The 24,000-nt window shown below is 38.7% G+C and overlaps 1 protein-coding gene and 1 pseudogene across 13 annotated transcripts in view; one reads left to right on the top strand and one right to left on the bottom strand.

Annotated features, from left to right (window-relative positions):
* HERC4 (HECT and RLD domain containing E3 ubiquitin protein ligase 4) overlaps positions 1–24,000 on the bottom strand; it is a 198,922-nt gene that overhangs the window by 63,412 nt on the left and 111,510 nt on the right. The gene's annotated exons all lie outside the window — the stretch shown is intronic.
* LOC143654526 (uncharacterized) lies at positions 138–4,652 on the top strand (annotated as a pseudogene).

Below are 24,000 nucleotides of genomic sequence, written 5' to 3'. Positions count from 1 at the left end.
TCTATGAGTTTTTCTAGTGAATTGTCTAAACTGAGGGTGGTATGAGGAAACTCCCAAATTTATAAATACGTGTGCTAGATAAGGACAGTCTTGTGTGGACTATTTTAATTTCATAGTTGACTAAACTCTCATATGCCATGAGGTATCATTAGAGGGTTTAACAGTAACAAATACTTAGTATCTCTTACCAGATTGTGTAAAACAAAGACAAAGCAAATTTAAACATGAGAAAACTGTGACTACAAAAATTGTATTCTGAGAAAGGATATTATTGAGAATAATTTTTTTTACTTTTCTTCAAAACATTCTCAAGAGCACCAAGTTGTCATTACATAATTGCCCCTATTAACAGTGTTAACAAGAAGTATTTAGAAGCCATGGGATTTAGATTATGTGCAGTTTAATTTGAAGGCAATTTAAGGGGAGCGTTTGAAATTCTTTTATAGTATATCTTGCAGGATATTTTTCAAGTGCTATCTGCCAAGAACGTTCCAAAGAGCAAAGAAATACTCATCAATATTTACTGACCACCCATGGCCCATTAGATAAACTATACAAGATACCAAATGAGTCAATATCATGGGAAATAGATTCTATCCTCAAATAAATAATAAAGCATTAATATACATGCATTATACTTTTAATGCTAGATATAATTAGATAAAAGTGCTATGCCCATCACTATGTACTGGGGAAGTCAAACTGGATAATGCTACAATTTACAGTGCAACTAAACAATACTAAAAGAGAACACGTTTTGGTTATACCATAAATTTGAATGTGGAGAGAGATGTGAACTGGAAGGAATATGAAAAATAATACTACACGTAGAAAACTTAAGAAAAGAAGAGGTATGATTAGATCCCAAGTGAAATGCTTTATGTAGGAAAGATAATGCTTTATCTAGGGGGAAATCAGATTAAGATTATTATTAGAAATCTCAGTCATTTAAAACTAAAATTCAAAGTCATTTAAAACTTCCAACAAAGAAAAGCACAAGACCAGCTGGCTTCACAGGTGAATTTTACCAAGCATCCCAAGAAGAATCAATACCATTCCTGCTCAACATGTTCAAAATTATTGGAGAGGAGGGAACACTACCTCCCTCTATCATTCTATGAATTCAACATCACCCTTATACCAAAACCTGATAAAAGCTATAAGAAAAGACCATTCCAGGCCAATCTCTTTAATGGATATACATACAAAAATCCTCAACAAAATACTTACAAATCAAATCCAAAGACACATAAAAAGAATTATACACCATGACCAAGGAGGTTTTACTCCAGGTATGTAAAGGTGGTTCAAAATAGAAAATCAACTACTTTAATATATCACATTAACCAATCAAAAGGGAAAAAACACAAGATCATCTCAACTGATACAGAAAAGGCACCTGACAAAATTCAGCATCCTTTCATGATAGAAACACTTCAAAAGATAGGAATCAAAGGAAGCTTCCTCAACACGATAAAGGACATATATGTGAAACCCACAATTAAGGACGCCCATGATACTGTTATTCAACATTGTACTAGAAGTTCTAGTTACAGCAATTAGGCAAGAAAAATAAATAAAAGGCACCCAAATTGGAAAGGAAGAAGTAAATCTTCCACTATTTGCAGTTGATATGATTATATATTTTAAAACCCATGAAAAGACCACAACTAAGCTACCTGGGCTAATAATAAATGCGTTCAACAAAGTGGCAAGATACAAGATCAACAGATAGAAATCAATGGTGTTGGGCAGGTCATGATGGTTCAGCAGACAGAGTTCTTGCCTGCCATGCCAGAGACCTAGGTTCGATTCCCAGTGCCTGCCCATGTAAAAAACAAACAAACAAAAAAAATCAATGGTGTTTCTATATACTAGTAATGAGCTTTCTGAGGCAGTAATCAAGAAAAAATTTCCATTCCTTAAACAGCAACTAAAAGAACCAAATATCTAGGAATTAACTTAACCAAGGATGTAAAGAATCTGTATATAGAAAACTAAAAAACACGCAAAAAGAAATTAAAGACCTGAACAAATAGATAGAATTCCATGTTCATGGATTGGAAGACTGTATGTCATTAAAATGTCAGTTCTACCCAAACTGATCTACAGATTCAATGTAATACCAACCAAAATTCCAAAATCGGAATTTTACAGAAATGATAAAGCCAAATTTATTTGGAATGGAAAGGGGCCTCAAATACCCAAGAGATTTTGAGGTAAAGAAGATTGAAGTCGGAGGTGTCACTTTCCACCTTAAAATAAAATACAGGTGCCACAGTGGCTCAGTGGCAGAATTCTCACCTGCCATACCAGAGGCTCGAGTTCAATTCCTGGTGCCTACCCATGCAAAATAAATAAACAAATATAAATTAATTAATTAAATAAATAAAATACAAAGCTACAGTGGTCAAAACAGCACGGTACAGGTATAAAAGTTGACACTGATCAATGGAATCAAATTGAGCGTTCAGAAATAGACCCTCAGGGGCGGGCCGCGGTGGCTCAGCGGGCAAAGTGCTTGCCTGCTATGCCGGAGGACCTCGGTTCGATTCCCGGCCCCAGCCCATGTAACGAAAACGGAGAAACAAAATACAATAAAACAAGAAAATGTTTAAAAGATGTTTCCCTTTCTTCCTCTCTTCCTTCCTTCTATCCTTCCTTCCTTCTCTCTGTCTTTCCTTTAAAAAAAAAAAAAAAAAAAAAAAAAAAAAAAAAAAGAAATAGACCCTCAGATCTATGGTTAACTGATTCTGACATAGTTCCCAAGTCTACTCATTGGGGCAGAACAGTCTCATCATAAATGGTATTGGGAGAACTGGATATCCATAACCAAAAGAATGAAAGAGGACCCCTTTTCTCACGCTCTATACAAAAATTAATTAAAAATGGATTAAAGACCTAAAAATAAAAACCAGTACATAAAACTCCTAGAAAAAAAGTAGGGAAATTTATCTTAGAGGCAGGTGGTAATTTCTTAGACTTTACACCTAAAGCACCAAGCCACGTGATAAGAAAAAATAGACAAATGGAACTTCTCAAAATCAAATACTTCAGTGCTTCAAAGAATTCTGTCAAATGGGTGAAACGGCAACCAACTCAATGGGAGAAAAGATTTGGAAATCATGTATCTGATTCAACTTTGAGAAGTTCTCATTTCTATATAAAGAAATCCTACATGTCTACAATAAAAAGACAAACCCAATTAAAAAATGGACATTACTAGCCAATTTTTTACAAAGAGGAAATACAAATGCTTACAAAGCACATAGAAAGATGCTCAGCTTCACTGGCTATTAGGGAAATGCAAAGCAAAACAACAATGAGATAATCATCTCACACCTACTAGAATGGTCAATATTAAAAGAACAGGAAACTACAAATGTCAGAAAGGATGTGGAGAAATAGGAACACTTATTTACTACTGGTGGGTAAGTAAAATGGTACAGTTGCTGCAAAGGACTGTTTGGCAGTTCCTCAGGAAGCTAAGTATAGCGTAGCCTTATGACCTGGCAATCTTGCTACTGGCCTTTCAGATCTTCGGGGACACAAACAGACATTTGCACACTGATGTCCACAACAGCATTATTCACAATTGCCAAAAGATGGAAACAACCACAGTGTTCATTAACAGATGAATGGCTAAACAAAATGTGGTATACACCTATGATGGATTATTCAGCAGTAAGGAATGCAGTCCTAAATCACGGGACAGCATGGATACATCTTGAGGACATTACATTAAGTAAAATAAGTCAGACACAGAAGGACAAATAATGAGGGGCAGAGCAAGTGGAAGTAAGGGTAAGAAGTGGCTGCAAAGCCAAGTGGAGGAGGCAGGAAGCAGAGGATGAGCAGTTGTTGGGTGGGTACCATGGCCAGGATTGCCACCATCGAGGCAGTGAAGTGCAAGATCCAGATTCTACAGCAGTATTGAGGCAGTGAAGTGTAAGATCCAGATTCTACAGTAGCAGGCCGATGATGCCGAGTAGAGAGCCAAGTGCCTCCAGCAGGAAGTGGAGGGAGAAAGGTGAACTCAGGAACAGGCTGAGGCTGAAGTGGAATTGGACAGCACTCAGAAGCATCTGGTCACTGCCCTGAAAAAGCAGAGAAAGCTACTGATGAGAGCAAGAGAGGTATGAAGGTTACTGAAAACTAGGCTTTAAAAGATGAAGAAAAAATGGAACTCCAGGAAATCCAACTCAAAGAAGCTAAGCACATCACAGAAGAGGCAGATCAGAAGTATGAGGAGGTGGCTCATCGATGGTGATTATTGAAGGGGATTTGGGACACACTGAGCAACAAGCTGAGCTAGCAGAGTCCCACTGCCGATATGGATGAGCAGATCAGACTGATGGACCAAAACATGAAGAGTGTGAGTACTGCTAAAGAAAAGCACTCTCAAAAAGAAGGCAGACAAGAAGAAAAGGTAAAGATTCTTACTGATAAACTCAAGGAGGTAGAGACCCATGCTGAGTTTGCTAAGAGATCAGTAGTCAAGCGGGAAAAGAAAACTGGTTTGGAAGATAAACTGAAATGTACCAGAGAGAAGCAAGCACCTCTGTACACAAACAATATTGGAGCAGACTCTGCTTGACCTGAATGAGATACAGAGTACCCCTGTACCTCCCTGCCACTGCTCCTCCCTCTGACCCTGGCTCTGCCTGAGACTAGCCTGCCCAAAGTTGACCTTTAAACTGAGGGCTGATCTTTAACTAGAAGGCTGCTCTCTCTTCTAACCATATACCCCCACACCCATCCACTCATCTACCCCGGCCCCATATCTTTTTCACCAAACTGCCTCTCCTAGAGACTACAGCTAGGTTAGGGGCCGTGAGCACCTTTGGGAACAACATTTAAGTGACTGTGAGCACAATGCAAATGTCTTCAAAAGCATGTTGTAATATATATATTTTATAATTACCTCCTTTTTTGTTGTTGTAGCAACGATTTATAAAACATTCCAAATAATTCCATAGCTCTGAAGCAGTAATCTAATTTTCTCATTTTTGGAAAGTAACTTTTCAGTTTCATACATACTGTTCTCTCCAAAGAGTAGGGAAAGAGGTATGGGGCTGCCTCACTGAGAGCCAAACATAGCCCCAGGAAAGGCTCCACTGAGGGAAACCTCACTGCTCTATACAAAGCACCAGTCAAACCAGAAAGGTGATTCTAGGAGTTAGTAAAAAAAAAAAAAAAAAAAAAAAAAAGTATTGTCGAGCTTTTCAGCTTTAAGGTATCTTAAGGCAAATTTATCATTATTTTTCTCATCTGAAGTGACCAAATTAATATGTTAAGACCTCTGAGATCAATCTTTGTCTGGTCCTTTCTCAATCCCTTTCCCAACCGCTAAAAAATGAATCATGTGCCCCTTAGGCTGGGGCAACCACTGATGTACTCTCCTGCCTCCTCTTTAAAAGGGAAAGAAAAGAAAATTACATTTTTGCCACTGAGTTAGCCATATAAAACATCTCATCACACTTCTCTGGGTCTGAAGCTGCTGTCTCTAAAAATACAATCTCATGCTTTTTATCATCTAGTGCTGGAGAAATCTTGAATAGCATATATATAAAACTTTTTTAAAAAGTTTATCTTGACACTTTGCTTCTTTGGAATTGGGGAGCACTGGTGACCCCATCTCTAGGCTGGCAGTATGCTGATCTTTTACAATTCTTTTCCCCATGCACTTCCTCTGTTTTGGTGAAGTTTCTGTGAAGTCTGTTAGGTGTGCATCCTACAGCTTACTGATTAAAATGTACCCTCCTCTGGCATAGTCTCTTTTGGGGGCAGACTGGGAGAAAAAGAAACCAAGAATACAACTGTTCTGATACTAAAAACTGACAAAATTTATTTTTGAAATTAAGAACCAGTCCCACTTAAAAAAAAAAGGACAATTATTTTGTGATCTCACTGATAGGTAAATTCATAGACGTATAATCTAGAATATAGTTTACCAGGATATAGAATGAGGCTAAAAAATGAGGAGCAGTTGCTTAATATGTACAGAATGTTTAGCTAGGTCAATTTAAATGTTTGAAAACGGATGGAAGCGACAGTAGCATGTTACTGTGAAAATAATTAACAGTACAGAATGATGACTGAATGTGGTAGAAGGTGAAGTTTAGAGTTATGTATGTCACCAGAAATAAAGTTGGAGATTAAAACATGGGAACGTATACCACAGTGCATCTTGTGGTAGACAATGACTACGACTAACCGTATAAGTATAAAAAAGTTTTTTCATGAACTAGAATGAAACTACTACAAGGAGTTAATAACAGAGGGGTGTATGGGAATATATGAACCTATTGTGAACTACGGTCTATAGTTAACAGTAAAAAATATACCACACCAATACTGTGGGTCAATAATGGGGGGAATAAAAGATATGGGTACATCTGAGTTTTCTCTTTTATTTTTTTTTATTTTCCAGAGTAATGAAAATGTTCTAAAATTGATCATAGGGATGTATCCGCAGCTATATGATGATATTGTGAGTCATTAATTGTATACTTTGGATGGCTTGTATGGTATATGAATATATATCAATAAAATTGCATTTGAACAAAAAGTGGGGACGCTTTGTTTCTAAGATGGTGGCTAGTGTGGTATGGAATTTAGTTCATCCTCCAGAGTAGCTAGTAAATACCCAGGAACCATACAGAACAACTACTGGGGTCACATCAGTGACCAGACACACAGCGTACACCAGTCTGGATAAGGTGGACCAGCTGTCATCCCAACCAGAACTGTGAGTACCCCAAGCAGCGGAGGCCAGCAGCCCTCACCCACAGGCTGGTTCTCAGAGGGGAAAGGAAAGACACTTTACTAGCAACAGGGGCTGAGCTCAACCAAGCTACAACTGTGGAATTAATTAACAAATTCTGAATACTAAAAATAGGCTCCAGCTCAGATAAACCTTGAATAAAAGCTAAAGTTACTAGTTTTTGCCCTGGCATAGAGGGGGCACGGCTGACGCAACAAAACTAACAAACAAACAGGAATTCCTGGAAGATGGCGGCTTAGTAAGACGCGCGGATCTTAGTTTCTTCTCCAGGACACCTACTAGGGGAGTAGAAACGATACAGAAAGCGCCCAAAGCCACAACAGAGATAAAAAAGACAGCGTACCCCATCCTGGAACGGCTGGCTGGCTGAGAGAAGCAGCTCGGGTGAGATCGCGGAGGCGCGCGGCCTTACGGGGCGGGGTGGCAAGCGGCCGGAGTTACTCCCTTCCCCCTTCCCGGGCCGGCTGGGAGAATTGGAGAGGTGGTCCCCTGAAACCAAGGCGACTGGCGCCCACACCACGCGCAGCCCCCGGACCAACTGAGAGAATTGGATCGGAAACCCCCAGGGCGCGGAGAACGGTGACCCCGTGACTCCCGGGGAACGTGCACTCTCTCGGGCGGGCCGCTGCCGCTGGCGCCCTCCCACCACGCTTGTTGCCCAGGGCCGACTAGGAAATTCGGACGGGCTCTTTCCCTGGCTGCGGCGACCAGCAACCCTCCCTGCGTTCGGACACCCTCCCTGCGTTCGGACCGCGTGCCGGCTCAAGCCGCTTCGGCTAGCGAACCCCCAGGACGGCGAGAGTTTTCCAAAGTTTAAGGTCCCACAGCACCTTTTACTGGTGGGACCCGCAGAAAAACGTGTGCCACGAGCGCCACCTACTGGGCAGGATAAGAAAAACAGAACCCAGAGATTTCACAGAAAAATATTACAACTTTGCTGGGTCCAACACCAAGAGAAATCTGAATAAATGCCCAGATGCCAGCAGCAGAAGATAACTGTCCACGCTCAAAAGATTGAGAATATGGCTCAGTCAAAGGAACAAACCAATAGCTCAAATGAGACACAAGAGCTGAGACAACTAATGCTGAATATACGAACAGAAATGGAAAACCTCTTCAAAAATGAAATCGATAAATTGAGGGAGGACATGAAGAGGACATGGGCTGAACATAAAGAAGAAATAGAAAAACTGAAAAAACAAATCGCAGAACTTATGGAAGTGAAGGATAAAGTAGCAAACATAGAAAAAATAATGGATAGCTACAATGATAGATTTAAAGAGACAGAAGATAGAATTAGTGATTTGGAGGATGGAACATCTGAATTCCAAAAAGAAACAGAAACTATAGGGAAAAGAATGGAAAAATTTGAACAGGGTATCAGGGAACTCAAGGACAATATGAACCGCACAAATATACGTGTTGTGGGTGTCCCAGAAGGAGAAGAGAAGGGAAAAGGAGGAGAAAAACTAATGGAAGAAATTTTCACTGAAAATTTCCCAACTCTTATGAAAGACCTAAAATTACAGATCCAAGAAGTGCAGCGCACCCCAAAGAGATTAGACCCAAATAGGCGTTCTCCAAGACACTTACTAGTTAGAATGTCAGAGGTCAAAGAGAAAGAGAAGATCTTGAAAGCAGCAAGAGAAAAACAATCCATTACATACAAGGGAAACCCAATAAGACTTTGTGTAGATTTCTCAGCAGAAACCATGGAAGCTAGAAGACAGTGGGATGATATATTTAAAATACTAAAAGAGAAAAACTGCCAACCAAGACTCCTATATCCAGCAAAATTATCCTTCAAAAATGAGGGAGAAATTAAAACATTCTCAGACAAAAAGTCACTGAAAGAATTTGTGACCAAGAGACCAGCTCTGCAAGAAATACTAAAGGGAGCACTAGAGTCAGATACAAAAAGACAGAAGAGAGAGATATGGAAAAGAGTGTAGAAAGAAGGAAAATCAGATATGATATATATAATACAAAAGGCAAAATGTTAGAGGAAAATATTATCCAAACAATAATAACACTAAATGTCAATGGACTGAATTCCCCAATCAAAAGACATAGATTGGCAGAATGGATTAAAAAACAGGATCCTTCTATATGCTGTCTACAGGAAACACATCTTAGACCCAAAGATAAACATAGGTTGAAAGTGAAAGGTTGGGAAAAGATATTTCATGCAAATAACAACCAGAAAAGAGCAGGAGTGGCTATACTAATATCCAACAAATTAGACTTCAAATGTAAAACAGTTAAAAGAGACAAAGAAGGACACTATATACTAATAAAAGGAACAATTAAACAAGAAGACATAACAATCATAAATATTTACGCACCGAATCAGAATGCCCCAAAATACATGAGGAATATACTGCAAACACTGAAAAGGGAAATAGACTCATATACCATAATAGTTGGAGACTTCAACTCACCACTCTCATCAATGGACAGAACATCTAGACAGAGGATCAACAAAGAAATAGAGAATCTGAATATTACTATAAATGAACTAGACTTAATAGACATTTATAGGACATTACATCCCACAACAGCAGGATACACCTTTTTCTCAAGTGCTCATGGATCATTCTCAAAGATAGACCATATGCTGGGTCACAAAGCAAGTCTTAACAAATTTAAAAAGATTGAAATCTTACACAACACTTTCTCGGACCATAAAGGAATGATGTTGGAAATCAATAATAGGCAGAGTGCCAGAAAATTCACAAATACGTGGAGGCTCAACAACACACTCCTAAACAACGAGTGGGTCAAAGAAGAAATTGCTAGAGAAATTAGCAAATACCTCGAGGTGAATGAAAATGAAAACACAACATATCAAAACTTATGGGACGCAGCAAAGGCAGTGCTAAGAGGGAAATTTATTGCTCTAAATGCCTATATCAGAAAAGAAGAAAAGGCAAAAATTCAGGAATTATCTATCCATTTGGAAGAACTGGAGAAAGAACAGCAAGCTAACCCCAAAGCAAGCAAAAGGAAAGAAATAACAAAGATTAGAGCAGAAATAAATGAAATTGAAAACATGAAAACAATAGAGAAAATCAATAAGGCCAGAAGTTGGTTCTATGAGAAAATCAATAAGATTGATGGGCCCTTAGCAAGATTGACAAAAAGAAGAAGAGAGAGGATGCAAATAAATAAGATCAGAAATGGAAGAGGAGACATAACTACTGACCTCACAGAAATAAAGGAGGTAATAATAGGATACTATGAACAACTTTACGCTAATAAATACAATTTAGATGAAATGGACGGGTTCCTGGAAAGACATGAACAACCAACTTTGACTCAAGAAGACATAGATGACCTCAACAAACCAATCACAAGTAAAGAAATTGAAGCAGTCATTCAAAAGCTTCCTAAAAAGAAAGGTCCAGGACCAGACGGCTTCACATGTGAATTCTATCAAACATTCCAGAAAAAATTAGTACCAACTCTCCTCAAACTCTTCAAAAAAATCGAAGTGGAGGGAAAACTACCTAACTCATTCTATGAAGCCAACATCACCCTCATACCAAAACCAGGCAAAGATATTACAAAAAAAGAAAACTACAGACCAATCTCTCTAATGAATACAGATGCAAAAATCCTCAATAAAATTCTAGCAAATCGTATCCAACAACACATTAAAAGAATTATACATCATGACCAAGTAGGATTCATCCCAGGTATGCAAGGATGGTTCAACATAAGAAAATCAATTAATGTAATACACCATATCAACAAATCAAAGCAGAAAAATCACATGATCATCTCAATTGATGCAGAGAAGGCATTCGACAAGATTCAACATCCTTTCCTGTTGAAAACACTTCAAAAGATAGGAATACAAGGGAACTTCCTTAAAATGATAGAGGGAATATATGAAAAACCCACAGCTAATATCATCCTCAATGGGGAAAAATTGAAAACTTTCCCCCTAAGATCAGGAACAAGACAAGGATGTCCACTATCACCACTATTATTCAACATTGTGTTGGAGGTTCTAGCCAGAGCAATTAGACAAGAAAAAGAAATACAAGGCATCAAAATTGGAAAGGAAGAAGTAAAACTATCACTGTTTGCAGACGATATGATACTATACGTCGAAAACCCGGAAAAATTCACAACAAAACTACTAGAGCTAATAAATGAGTACAGCAAAGTAGCAGGTTACAAGATCAACATTCAAAAATCTGTAGCATTTCTATACACTAGTAATGAACAAGCTGAGGGGGAAATCAAGAAACGAATCCCATTTACAATTGCAACTAAAAGAATAAAATACCTAGGAATAAATTTAACTAAAGAGACAAAAAACCTATATAAAGAAAACTACAAAAAACTGCTAAAAGAAATCACAGAAGACCTAAATAGATGGAAGGGCATACCGTGTTCATGGATTGGAAGACTAAATATAGTTAAGATGTCAATCCTACCTAAATTGATTTACACATTCAATGCAATACCAATCAAAATCCCAACAACTTATTTTTCAGAAATAGAAAAACCAATAAGCAAATTTATCTGGAAGGGCAGGGTGCCCCGAATTGCTAAAAACATCTTGAGGAAAAAAAACGAAGCTGGAGGTCTCGCGCTGCCTGACTTTAAGGCATATTATGAAGCCACAGTGGTCAAAACAGCATGGTATTGGCATAAAGATAGATATATCGACCAATGGAATCGAATAGAGTGCTCAGATATAGACCCTCTCATCTATGGACATTTGATCTTTGATAAGGCAGTCAAGCCAACTCACCTGGGACAGAGCAGTCTCTTCAATAAATGGTGCCTAGAGAACTGGATATCCATATGCAAAAGAATGAAAGAAGACCCATCTCTCACACCCTATACAAAAGTTAACTCAAAATGGATCAAAGATCTAAACATTAGGTCTAAGACCATAAAACAGTTAGAGGAAAATGTTGGGAGATATCTTATGGATCTTACAACTGGAGGCGGTTTTATGGACCTTAAACCTAAAGCAAGAGCACTGAAGAAGGAAATAAATAAATGGGAACTCCTCAAAATTAAACACTTTTGTGCATCAAAGAACTTCATCAAGAAAGTAGAAAGACAGCCTTCAGAATGGGAGACAATATTTGGAAATGATATATCAGATAAAGGTCTAGTATCCAGAATTTATAAAGAGATTGTTCATCTCAACAACAAAAAGACAGCCAACCCAATTACAAAATGGGAAAAAGACTTGAACAGACACCTCTCAGAAGAGGAAATACGGATGGCCAAGAGGCACATGAAGAGATGCTCAATGTCCCTGGCCATTAGAGAAATGCAAATCAAAACCACAATGAGATATCATCTCACACCCACCAGAATGGCCATTATCAACAAAACAGAAAATGACAAGTGCTGGAGAGGATGCGGAGAAAGAGGCACACTTATCCACTGTTGGTGGGAATGTCAAAGGGTGCAACCAATGTGGAAGGCAGTTTGGCGGTTCCTCAAAAAGCTGAATATAGAATTGCCATACGACCCAGCAATACCATTGCTAGGTATCTACTCAAAGGACTTAAGGGCAAAGACACAAACGGACATTTGCACACCAATGTTTATAGCAGCGTTGTTTACAATTGCAAAGAGATGGAAACAGCCAAAATCTCCATCAACAGAAGAGTGGCTAAACAAACTGTGGTATATACATACGATGGAATATTATGCAGCTTTAAGACAAGATAAACTTATGAACCATGTAATAACATGGATGGACCTAGAGAATATTATGCTGAGTGAATCCAGCCAAAAACTAAAGGACAAATACTGTATGGTCCCACTGATGTGAACGGACATTCGAGAATAAACTTGAAATATGTCATTGGTAACAGAGTTCAGCAGGAGTTAGAAACAGGGTAAGACAATGGGTAATTGAAGCTGAAGGGATACAGACTGTGCAACAGGACTAGATACAAAAACTCAAAAATGGACAGCACAATAATACCTAATTGTAAAGTAATCATGTTAAAACACTGAATGAAGCTGCATCTGAGCTATAGGTTTTTGTTTTGTTTTGTTTTGTTTTGTTTTGATTTTACTATTATTACTTTTATTTTTTTCTCTATATTAACATTCTATATCTTTTTCGGTTATGTTGCTAGTTCTTCTAAACCAATGCAAATGTACTAAGAAATGATGATCATGCATCTATGTGATGATGTTAAGAATTAATGATTGCATGTGTAGAATGGTATGATCTCTAAATGTTGGGTTAATTTCTTTTTTTTCCGTTAATTAAAAAAAAAAAAAAAAGAGAAGGGATAATTGGAGATGAAGGGATACAGACTGTACAATGGGACTGGATATAAAAACTCAGAAATGGACAGCACAATACTACCCAATTGTAATGCAATTATGTTAAAACACTGAATGAAGCTGCATGTGAGGTATAGGTTTTTTGTTTTTGTTTTTTTTTGTTTTTTTTTTTCTATTATTGTTTTAATTCTTATTCTGTTGTCTTTTTATTTCTTTTTCTAAATCGATGCAAATGTACTAAGAAATGATGAATATGCAACTATGTGATGTTATTAAGAATTACTGATTGTACATGTAGATTGGAATGATTTCTAATTGTTTTGTTAATTCTTTTTTTAATTAATAAAAAAAAAAGTGAAAAAAAAACTAACAAACAAACAAACAAAAAAAATGCAGGTTTTTTTGGTCAGATAGCACAAAATACTTGAAAAGGTCTGGACTCTAGAAAAACAAAAAAAAAAGAGGGGGCACATAGGACCTGGAGATATATAGTGCAATGTACCAACTTAAAGCTCTTAAGAAATCTGAGGAATGGGAGTCCTACTCTGAAAAGGATTTCTTTTTTCTACTGCTCTATTAGATACAACTTCAAGGCTTCATAGGCTCTAACTGCCCCAGGCAAGGGCGGACTTAAGCTTGCCTGAGAGACAAAGTGGCTGATCAGGTGAAAGCAGTTAATTCCCTAGAGGCCCAAGTGGACTCCTCCTACAAGGCATTCAGACCCTGAATTCAGACTGGAAAACTGAAGCAATTAAAGCCAGCCTACAACCTCTCCTCTGTCTCAACCACACTCCCAGTAGGGAGAGTCTGCTGAAGTTAAAGGTACTGCATCACTATGCTGCTGGGACCCTCAGGCAGACAACTACCACATACTGGGCAGGATAGGAAAAACACTGCGTCTAGAGACTTCACAGGAAAGTCTGTCAGCCTGCTGGGTCTCATCCTCAGGGAAAACTGATACAGGACACACTTTCTCCTCGAGAGGAGGCCAGTCTGGTCTGGAAAATTGTGACTGGGGTCCATATATCTAAGTAAACCCTCCTAAGGTTAAAAAAAAAAAAAGAAAGAAAGAAAGAAAAAGGCTCCATACAGGCAGGGCAGGAAACAAGAAAAGAATTGAAAACTTCTGCTCTGTTAAACAAAAGCTATACTAGAGGTCTACAATAAGCTGAACTGAAAGTCAAAGAACAGACAGACTACAAAGCCATCCAGTAAGAAAATCCTAGGTAAAAGAGTGAAAGAGTGAAAACAATCTCCAGAATAAACTAATTAAGGAAATTAAATGCCTAAATGCCAGCCAAAAAATAAAGAGTCATACTAGGAAAACTGAAGATAACCCCAGTCACAGGAACAAACCAACTATTCAAATGAGATTCAGGAGGTGAAACAATTAATTCAGGATGTTCAAACATGCAAGAAAAATCTGATCAAAAATCAAATCAACGAATTGAGGGAAGATATAAAGAAGGCAATGGGCAAACAAAAAGAAGAAACTGAAAGTCTGAAAAAACTAAAGAACTTAGGGGAATGAAAGGCACAGTAGAAGAAATAAAAAAAAAAATGGAAACTTACAATGTTAAATTTGAAAAGGCAGAAGAAAGGATTAGTGAACTGGAAGCCGGGACATCTGAAATTTGACAAGTAAAAAAAAACATAGGGAAGAGAACAGAAAAATATGAGCAGGGGCTCAGGGGAATTCAATGAGAACAAGAAGCACACAAATACACGTGTTGTGAATGTCCCAGAAGGAGAAGAGAAGGGAAAAGGAGGAGAAAAATTAATGGAGGACATTATCACTGAAAATTTTCCAACTCTTAAGATTTAAAATTACAGATCCAAGAAGCATAGCATACCCCAAACAGAATAGATCCAAATAGACATAATCCAAGACACTTCTAAATCAGAATGTCAGATGTCAAAGAGAAAGATAATTTTGAAAGAAGCAAGAGAAAAGCAATCCATCACATACCAGGGAAGCCCAATCAGACTGTGTGTAGATTCGTCAGCAGAAATCATGGAGGTGAGAAGAGAGTGGGATGATATATTTAAGATTATAAAAGAGAAAACCTCTTTTTCTCCGCCGGCCCGCCGCGCGGCGCCCACGCCCCGCAGCAGCCGAGCCGCCCGCCCTCCTTCTCCCCTCTCTTTCACCGCCGACCCGCCGCGCGGCGCCCACGCCCCGCAGCAGCCGAGCCGCCCGACCTCCTTCTCCCCTCTCTTTCTCCGCCGGCCCGCCGCGCGGCGCCCACGCCCCGCAGCAGCCGAGCCGCCCGCCCTCCTTCTCCCCTCTCTTTCTCCGCCGGCCCGCCGCGCGGCGCCCACGCCCCGCAGCAGCCGAGCCGCCTGCCCTCCTTCTCCCCTCTCTTTCTCCGCCGGCCCGCCGCGCGGCGCCCACGCCCCGCAGCAGCCGAGCCGCCCGCCCTCCTTCTCCCCTCTCCTCCCCCTCCTGCTCCGGCTGCTCTCCAACCACCACGGTGCCCTCTTCCCCCGCCTTCACCGTGCTCCTCCGCCACCAGCCTCGACAGCCTTGCTGCCCTCACCTTTCCTCCTCCAGAACAGCTACTGGGGGAGTGGAGATAATACAGAGCAGCTCCCGGAACCACGAGGGAGATCAAAGGGACAGCGTACCCCATCCTGGAACGGCTGACTATCTGGGAGAACCAGCTCTGGTGAGATCACCAAGGGGCACGGGCTTTCCTGGGTGGGACGGCAAGCGACCGGAGTCCCTCCCTTCCACCTTCCCAGACCAGCTGGTAGAATTGGACAGGCGGTCCCCTTAGGCCGCGGCGGCTGGTGCCCCCACCACACGAGGCCCCCCGGAACAACTGAGATAGTTGGGTCGGAAATCCCCAGACTGCGGAGAACAGTGACCGGGGGATCCCTTCCAAACACATGACCCCCCGTCGGCTGGGAACAGTGCACTCTCCCGGGCTGCGACAGCTGGCGCCCTCCCGCCACGCTTGGTGCCCCGGGCCAACTGGCTAATTTGGCCGGACGCTCTCCTGTGCTGCGACGGCCGGCGACCCTCCCCACGTTTGGAACGCCGGGCCGGCTGGCATTCTTCCAAGACGCTTCGGTTGCTGAACCTCCCCTACGGCGAGAGTTTTCCAGAGTTGAGGGACGCACAGCAACTTTCGCTGGTGGAACCCACAGACAGGCGTGTGCCACGAGCGCCACCTACTGGGCAGGATAGGAAGAACAGAACCCAGAGATTGCGCAGAAAAATCTTTCAAGCTGTGGGGTCGAACACCCGGGGAAATCTGACTAAATGCCCAGACGCCAGCAGAAGATAACGGATCACGCTCAGAAAATTGAACATATGGCCCAGTCAAACGAAGAAACCAATAGTTCAAATGAGATACAGGAGCTGAAACAACTAATGCTGAATATACGAACAGAAATGGAAAACCTCTTCAAAAACGAAATCGATAAATTGAGGGAGGACATGAAGAAGACATGGGCTGAACATAAAGAAGAAATAGAAAAACTGAAAAAACAAATCACAGAACTTATGGAAGTGAAAGATAAAGTAGAAAAGATGGAAAAAACAATGGATACCTACAATGACAGATTTAAAGAAACAGAAGATAGAATTAGTGATTTGGAGGATGGAACATCTGAATTCCAAAAAGAAACAGAAACTATCCGGAAAAGAATGGAAAAATTTGAACAAGGTATCAGGGAACTCAAGGACAATGTGAACCGTACAAATATACGTGTAGTGGGTATCCCAGAAGGAGAAGAGAAGGGAAAAGGAGGAGAAAAACTAATGGAAGAAATTATCACTGAAAATTTCCCAACTCTTATGAAAGACCTAAAATTACAGATCCAAGAAGTGCAGCGCACCCCAAAGAGATTAGACACAAATAGGCGTTCCCCAAGACACTTACTACTTAGAATGTCAGAGGTCAAAGAGAAAGAGAGGATCTTGAAGGCAGCGAGAGAAAAACAATCCGTCACATACAAGGGAAACCCAATAAGACTATGTGTAGATTTCTCAGCAGAAACCATGGAAGCTAGAAGACAGTGGGATGATATATTTAAGTTACTAAAAGAGAAAAACTGCCAGCCAAGACTCCTATATCCAGCAAAATTGTCCTTCAAAAATGAGGGAGAAATTAAAACATTCTCAGACAAAAAGTCACTAAGAGAATTTGTGACCAAGAGACCAGCTCTGCAAGAAATACTAAAGGAAGCACTAGAGTCAGATACAAAAAGACAGAAGAGAGAGACATGGAGAAAAGTGTAGAAAGAAGGAAAGTCAGATATGATATATATAATACAAAAGGCAAAATGGTAGAGGAAAATATTATCCAAACAGTAATAACTCTAAATGTCAATGGACTGAATTCCCCAATTAAAAGACATAGACTGGCAGAATGGATTAAAAAACAGGATCCTTCTATATGCTGTCTACAGGAAACACATCTTAGACCCAAAGATAAATATAGGTTGAAAGTGAAAGGTTGGGAAAAGATATTTCATGCAAACAACAACCAGAAAAGAGCAGGAGTGGCTATACTAATATCCAACAAATTAGACTTCAAATGTAAAACAGTTAAAAGAGACAAAGAAGGACACTATATACTATTAAAAGGAACAATTAAGCAAGAAGACATAACAATCATAAATATTTATGCACCGAACCAGAATGCCCCAAAATACGTGAGGAATACACTGCAAACACTGAAGAGGGAAATAGACACATATACCATAATAGTTGGAGACTTCAATTCACCACTCTCATCAATGGACAGAACATCTACACAGAGGATCAACAAAGAAATAGAGAACCTGAATATTACTATAAATGAACTTGACTTAACAGACATTTATAGGACATTACATCCCACAACAGCAGGATACACCTTTTTTTCAAGTGCTCATGGATCATTCTCAAAGATAGACCATATGCTGGGTCACAAAGCAAGTCTTAACAAATTTAAAAATATTGAAATCATACACAACACTTTCTCGGATCATAAAGGAATGAAGTTGGAATCAATAATAGGCGGAGGGCCAGAAAATTCATAAATACATGGAGGCTCAACAACACACTCTTAAACAACAAGTGGGTCAAAGAAGAAATTGCAAGAGAAATTAGTAAATACCTCGAGGCAAATGAAAATGAAGACACAACATATCAAAACTTATGGGACGCAGCAAAGGCAGTGCTAAGAGGGAAATTTATTGCCCTAAATGCCTTTATCAGAAAAGAAGAAAAGGCAAAAATGCAGGAATTAACTGTCCACTTGGAAGAACTGGAGAAAGAACAACAAACTAATCCCAAAGCAAGCAAAAGGAAAGAAATAACAAAGATTAGAGCAGAAATAAATGAAATTGAAAACATGAAAACAATAGAGAAAATCAATAAGACCAGAAGTTGGTTCTATGAGAAAATCAACAAGATTGATGGGCCCTTAGCAAGATTGACAAAAAGAAGAAGAGAGAGGATGCAAATAAATAAGATTAGAAATGAAAGAGGAGACATAACTACTGACCTCACAGAAATAAAGGAGGTAATAACAGGATACTATGAACAACTTTACGCTAATAAATACAACAATTTAGAAGAAATGGACAGGTTCCTGGAAAGACATGAACAACCAACTTTGACTCAAGAAGAAATAGACGACCTCAACAAATCAATCACAAGTAAAGAAATTGAATTAGTTATTCAAAAGCTCCCTAAAAAGAAAAGTCCAGGACCAGACGGCTTCACATGTGAATTCTATCAAACATTCCAGAAAGAATTAGTACCTACTCTCCTCAAACTCTTCAACATAATCGAAGTGGAGGGAAAACTACCTAATTCATTCTATGAAGCCAACATCACCCTCACACCAAAACCAGGCAAAGATATTACAAAAAAAGAAAACTACAGACCAATCTCTGTAATGAATACAGATGCAAAAATCCTCAATAAAATTCTAGCAAATCGTATCCAACAACACATTAAAAGAATTATACATCATGACCAAGTAGGATTCATCCCAGGTATGCAAGGATGGTTCAACATAAGAAAATCAATTAATGTAATACACCATATCAACAAATCAAAGCAGAAAAATCACATGATCATCTCAATTGATGCAGAGAAGGCATTTGACAAGATTCAACATCCTTTCCTGCTGAAAACACTTCAAAAGATAGGAATACAAGGGAACTTCCTTAAAATGATAGAGGGAATATATGAAAAACCCACAGCTAATATCATCCTCAATGGGGAAAAATTGAAAACTTTCCCCCTAAGATCAGGAACAAGACAAGGATGTCCACTATCACCACTATTATTCAACATTGTGTTGGAAGTTCTAGCCAGAGCAATTAGGCAAGAAAAAGAAATACAAGGCATCAAAATTGGAAAGGAAGAAGTAAAACTATCACTGTTTGCAGACGATATGATACTATATGTAGAAAACCCAGAAAAATCCACAACAAAATTACTAGAGCTAATAAATGAGTACAGCAAAGTAGCAGGCTACAAGATCAACATTCAAAAATCTGTAGCTTTTCTATACACTAGTAATGAACAAGCTGAGGCGGAAATCAAGAAACGAATCCCATTTACAATCGCAACTAAAAGAATAAAATACCTAGGAATAAATTTAACTAAAGAGACAAAAAACCTATATAAAGAAAACTACAAAAAACTGCTAAAAGAAATCACAGAAGACCTAAATAGATGGAAGGGCATACCGTGTTCATGGATTGGAAGACTAAATATAGTTAAGATGTCAATCCTACCTAAATTGATTTACACATTCAATGCAATACCAATCAAAATCCCAACAACTTATTTTTCAGAAATAGAAAAACCAATAAGCAAATTTATCTGGAAGGGCAGGGTGCCCCGAATTGCTAAAAACATCTTGAGGAAAAAAAACGAAGCTGGAGGTCTTGCACTGCCTGACTTTAAGGCATATTATGAAGCCACAGTGGTCAAAACAGCATGGTATTGGCATAAAGATAGATATATCGACCAATGGAATCGAATAGAGTGCTCAGATATAGACCCTCTCATCTATGGACATTTGATCTTTGATAAGGCAGTCAAGCCAACTCACCTGGGACAGAGCAGTCTCTTCAATAAATGGTGCCTAGAGAACTGGATATCCATATGCAAAAGAATGAAAAAAGACCCATCTCTCACACCCTATACAAAAGTTAACTCAAAATGGATCAAAGATCTAAACATTAGGTCTAAGACCATAAAACAGATAGAGGAAAATGTTGGGAGATATCTTATGGATCTTACAACTGGAGGTGGTTTTATGGACCTTAAACCTAAAGCAAGAACACTGAAGAAGGAAATAAATAAATGGGAGCTCCTCAAAATTAAACACTTTTGTGCATCAGAGAACTTCATCAAGAAAGTAGAAAGACAGCCTACACAATGGGAGACAATATTTGGAAACGACATATCAGATAAAGGTCTAGTATCCAGAATTTATAAAGAGATTATTCAACTCAACAACAAAAAGACAGCCAACCCAATTACAAAATGGGAAAAAGACTTAAACAGACACCTACCAGAAGAAGAAATACGGATGGCCAAGAGGCACATGAAGAGATGCTCAATGTCCCTGGCCATTAGAGAAATGCAAATCAAAACCACAATGAGATATCATCTCACACCCACCAGAATGGCCATTATCAACAAAACAGAAAATGACAAGTGCTGGAGAGGATGCGGAGAAAGAGGCACACTTATCCACTGTTGGTGGGAATGTCAAAGGGTGCAACCAATGTGGAAGGCAGTTTGGCGGTTCCTCAAAAAGCTGAATATAGAATTGCCATACGACCCAGCAATACCATTGCTAGGTATCTACTCAAAGGACTTAAGGGCAAAGACACAAACGGACATTTGCACACCAATGTTTATAGCAGCGTTATTTACAATTGCAAAGAGATGGAAACAGCCAAAATCTCCATCAACAGAAGAGTGGCTAAACAAACTGTGGTATATACATACGATGGAATATTATGCAGCTTTAAGACAAGATAAACTTATGAACCATGTAATAACATGGATGGACCTAGAGAATATTATGCTGAGTGAATCCAGCCAAAAACTAAAGGACAAATACTGTATGGTCCCACTGATGTGAACGGACATTCGAGAATAAACTTGAAATACGTCATTGGTAACAGAGTTCAGCAGGAGTTAGAAACAGGGTAAGACAATGGGTAATTGAAGCTGAAGGGATACAGACTGTGCAACAGGACTAGATACAAAAACTCAAAAATGGACAGCACAATAATACCTAATTGTAAAGTAATCATGTTAAAATACTGAATGAAGCTGCATCTGAGCTATAGGGTTTTTTTTGTTTTTGTTTGCTTGTTGGTTTGTTTGTTGTTGTTGTTTTTTACTATTACTACTACTTTTATTTCTTTTCTTTATATTAACATTTTATATCTTTTTCTGTTGTGTTGCTATTCCTCTAAACCGATGCAAATGTACTAAGAAACAATGATCATGCATCTATGTGATGATGTTAAGAATTACTGAGTGCATATGTAGAATGGTATGATTTCTAAATGTTGTGTTAATTTCTTTTTTTTTTCTTTCCATTAATAAAAAAAATAAAAATAAAATAAAATAAAATAAAAAATAAAAAAAAGAGAAAACCTGCCAATCAAGAATTCTATAGCCAGTAAAACTGTCCTTCAAAAATGAGGGGGAAATTAAAACATTTTCAGGCAAAAAAAATCACTGAGTTTGTGACTAAGAAGCTGGCTCTGCAAGAAATACTAAAGGGAGCACTAGAGGCAGATAGGTAAAGACAGGAGAGAGGGAGGTGTGAGAAGAGTATTGAAATGAAGACTATCAGTAAAGGTAAAACGAGGAAAGAGATATGACATAAAATCCAAAAGGCAAAATGGTAGAAGAGCGTACTGTCCTTACAGTATTAACACCAAATGTTAATGGATTAAACTCTGCAATCGAAAGACACTGACCGGCAGAATGCATTAAAAAATAGGACCCATCTACATGCTATACACATAGGTTGAAAGTGAAAAGAACGGGAAAAGATGTTTCCTGCAAACAACAATCAGAAAAGAGCAGGAGTAGTTATACTAGTGACAAATTAGACTTTAAATGTGAAACAATTAAAAGAGACAAAGAAGGACAGTATGTATTAATTCAACAAGAAGACACAACAATCATAAATATTCATGCACCAAGCCAGAGGGCTACAAAATACATGAGGCAAACACTGAAAACACAGAAAAGAGAAACAGACACCTTTCCCGTGATAGTTGAAGACTTCAGTGCCCCACTCTCATCAATGGATAGAACATCTAGACAAAGGATCAATAAAGAAACAGAGAATTTGAATAATATAATAATTAAACAGACTTAACAAACATTTATAGAACATTACACTCCACTACAGCAGAATACACTTTTTTCTCAAGAGCTCATACATCCTTCTCAAGGACAGACCATATGCTGCTGAGTCACAAAGCAAGTCTCGATAAATTTAAAAAGACTGAAATCACACAAAACACTTCCTCGGACGATAAAGGAATGAAATTGGAAATCAATAACAGGCAGAGGGTCAGAAAATTCACAGATATCTGGAGGCTCAAAAATACATGCTTAAACAACCAGTGGGTCAAGGAAGAAATTACAAGAGAAATCAGTAAATATCTAAAGGCAAATGAAAATGAAAACACAACATATCAAAACTTATGGGATGCAGCAAAGGCAGTGCTAAGAGGGAAATTTATTGCCCTAAATGCCTATATCAAAAAAGAAGAAAGGGCAAAAATCGAGGAATTAACTGCCCACTGGGAAGAAGTAGAGAAAGAATAGCAAACCAACCTGAAAGCAAGCAAAAGGAAAGAAATAATGAAGACTAGAGCAGAAACAAATGAAACTGAGAACATGAAAACAATCAAGACAATCAACAAAACCAGAAGTTGGTTCTTTGAAAAAAATCAACAAAATTGATGGACCCTTAGCAAGGTTGACAAAATGAAAGAGAGGATGCAAATAAAAAAAATCAGAAATGGAAGAGGACACCTAACCACTGACCCTGAAGAAATAAAGGAGGTAATGAGAGGATACTAAGAACAACTTTATGCTATTAAACTAGACAACACAGATGAAATGGACAACTTCCTAGAAAGGTACAAAGAACCAACATTGACTGAAGAAGAAATAGACGACCTCAGCAAACTAATTACAAAATAAAGAAACTGAATTGCTCACTAAGAAGCTCACCAAAAAGAAAAGTCCAGGACCAGATGGCTTCACATGTGAATTCTACCAAACATTCAAGAAAGAATTAGTGCCAATCCTGCTTAAACTCTTCAAAAATATTGAAGAGAAAGAAAGGCTATCTAATTCATTCTATGAAGCCAACATCACCCTCATACCAAAGCCAGAGAAAGATACTACAAGAAAAGAAAATAACACACCAACCTCTCTAGTGAATATAGATGCAAAACTTATCAACTGAATTCTTGCAAATCGAATCCAGCAGCACATTAAAAGACTTACACACCATGACCAAGTTGGACTCATCCCAGGTATGCAAGGATGGTTCAACATTAAGAAAATAAATTAACGTGATATACCATATCAACAAATCAAAGCAGAAAAACCACATGATCATCTCAACTGACACAGAAAAGGCATTTGACAAAATTCAACATCCTGTCTTGTTGAAAACACTTCAATGGATAGAAATAGGAGGGAACTTCCTCAACGTGATAAAGGGAATATATGAAAAACCCACAGCTAACATCATCCTCAAAGGGGAAAGACTGAAAGCGTTCCCCCTAAGATCAGGAACAAGACAAGGATGTCCACTGTCTACCACCGTTATTCAACATTGTGTTGGAAGTTCTAGCCAGAGCAATTGATCAAGAAAAAGAAATACAAGGCATTAAAATTGGAAAGGAAGACGTAAAACTCT

This window comes from Tamandua tetradactyla, chromosome 13 (genome assembly GCF_023851605.1).
Source record: "Tamandua tetradactyla isolate mTamTet1 chromosome 13, mTamTet1.pri, whole genome shotgun sequence".
Lineage (NCBI taxonomy): Eukaryota > Metazoa > Chordata > Mammalia > Pilosa > Myrmecophagidae > Tamandua > Tamandua tetradactyla.
This window is presented reverse-complemented; position numbering and strand designations above follow the sequence as displayed.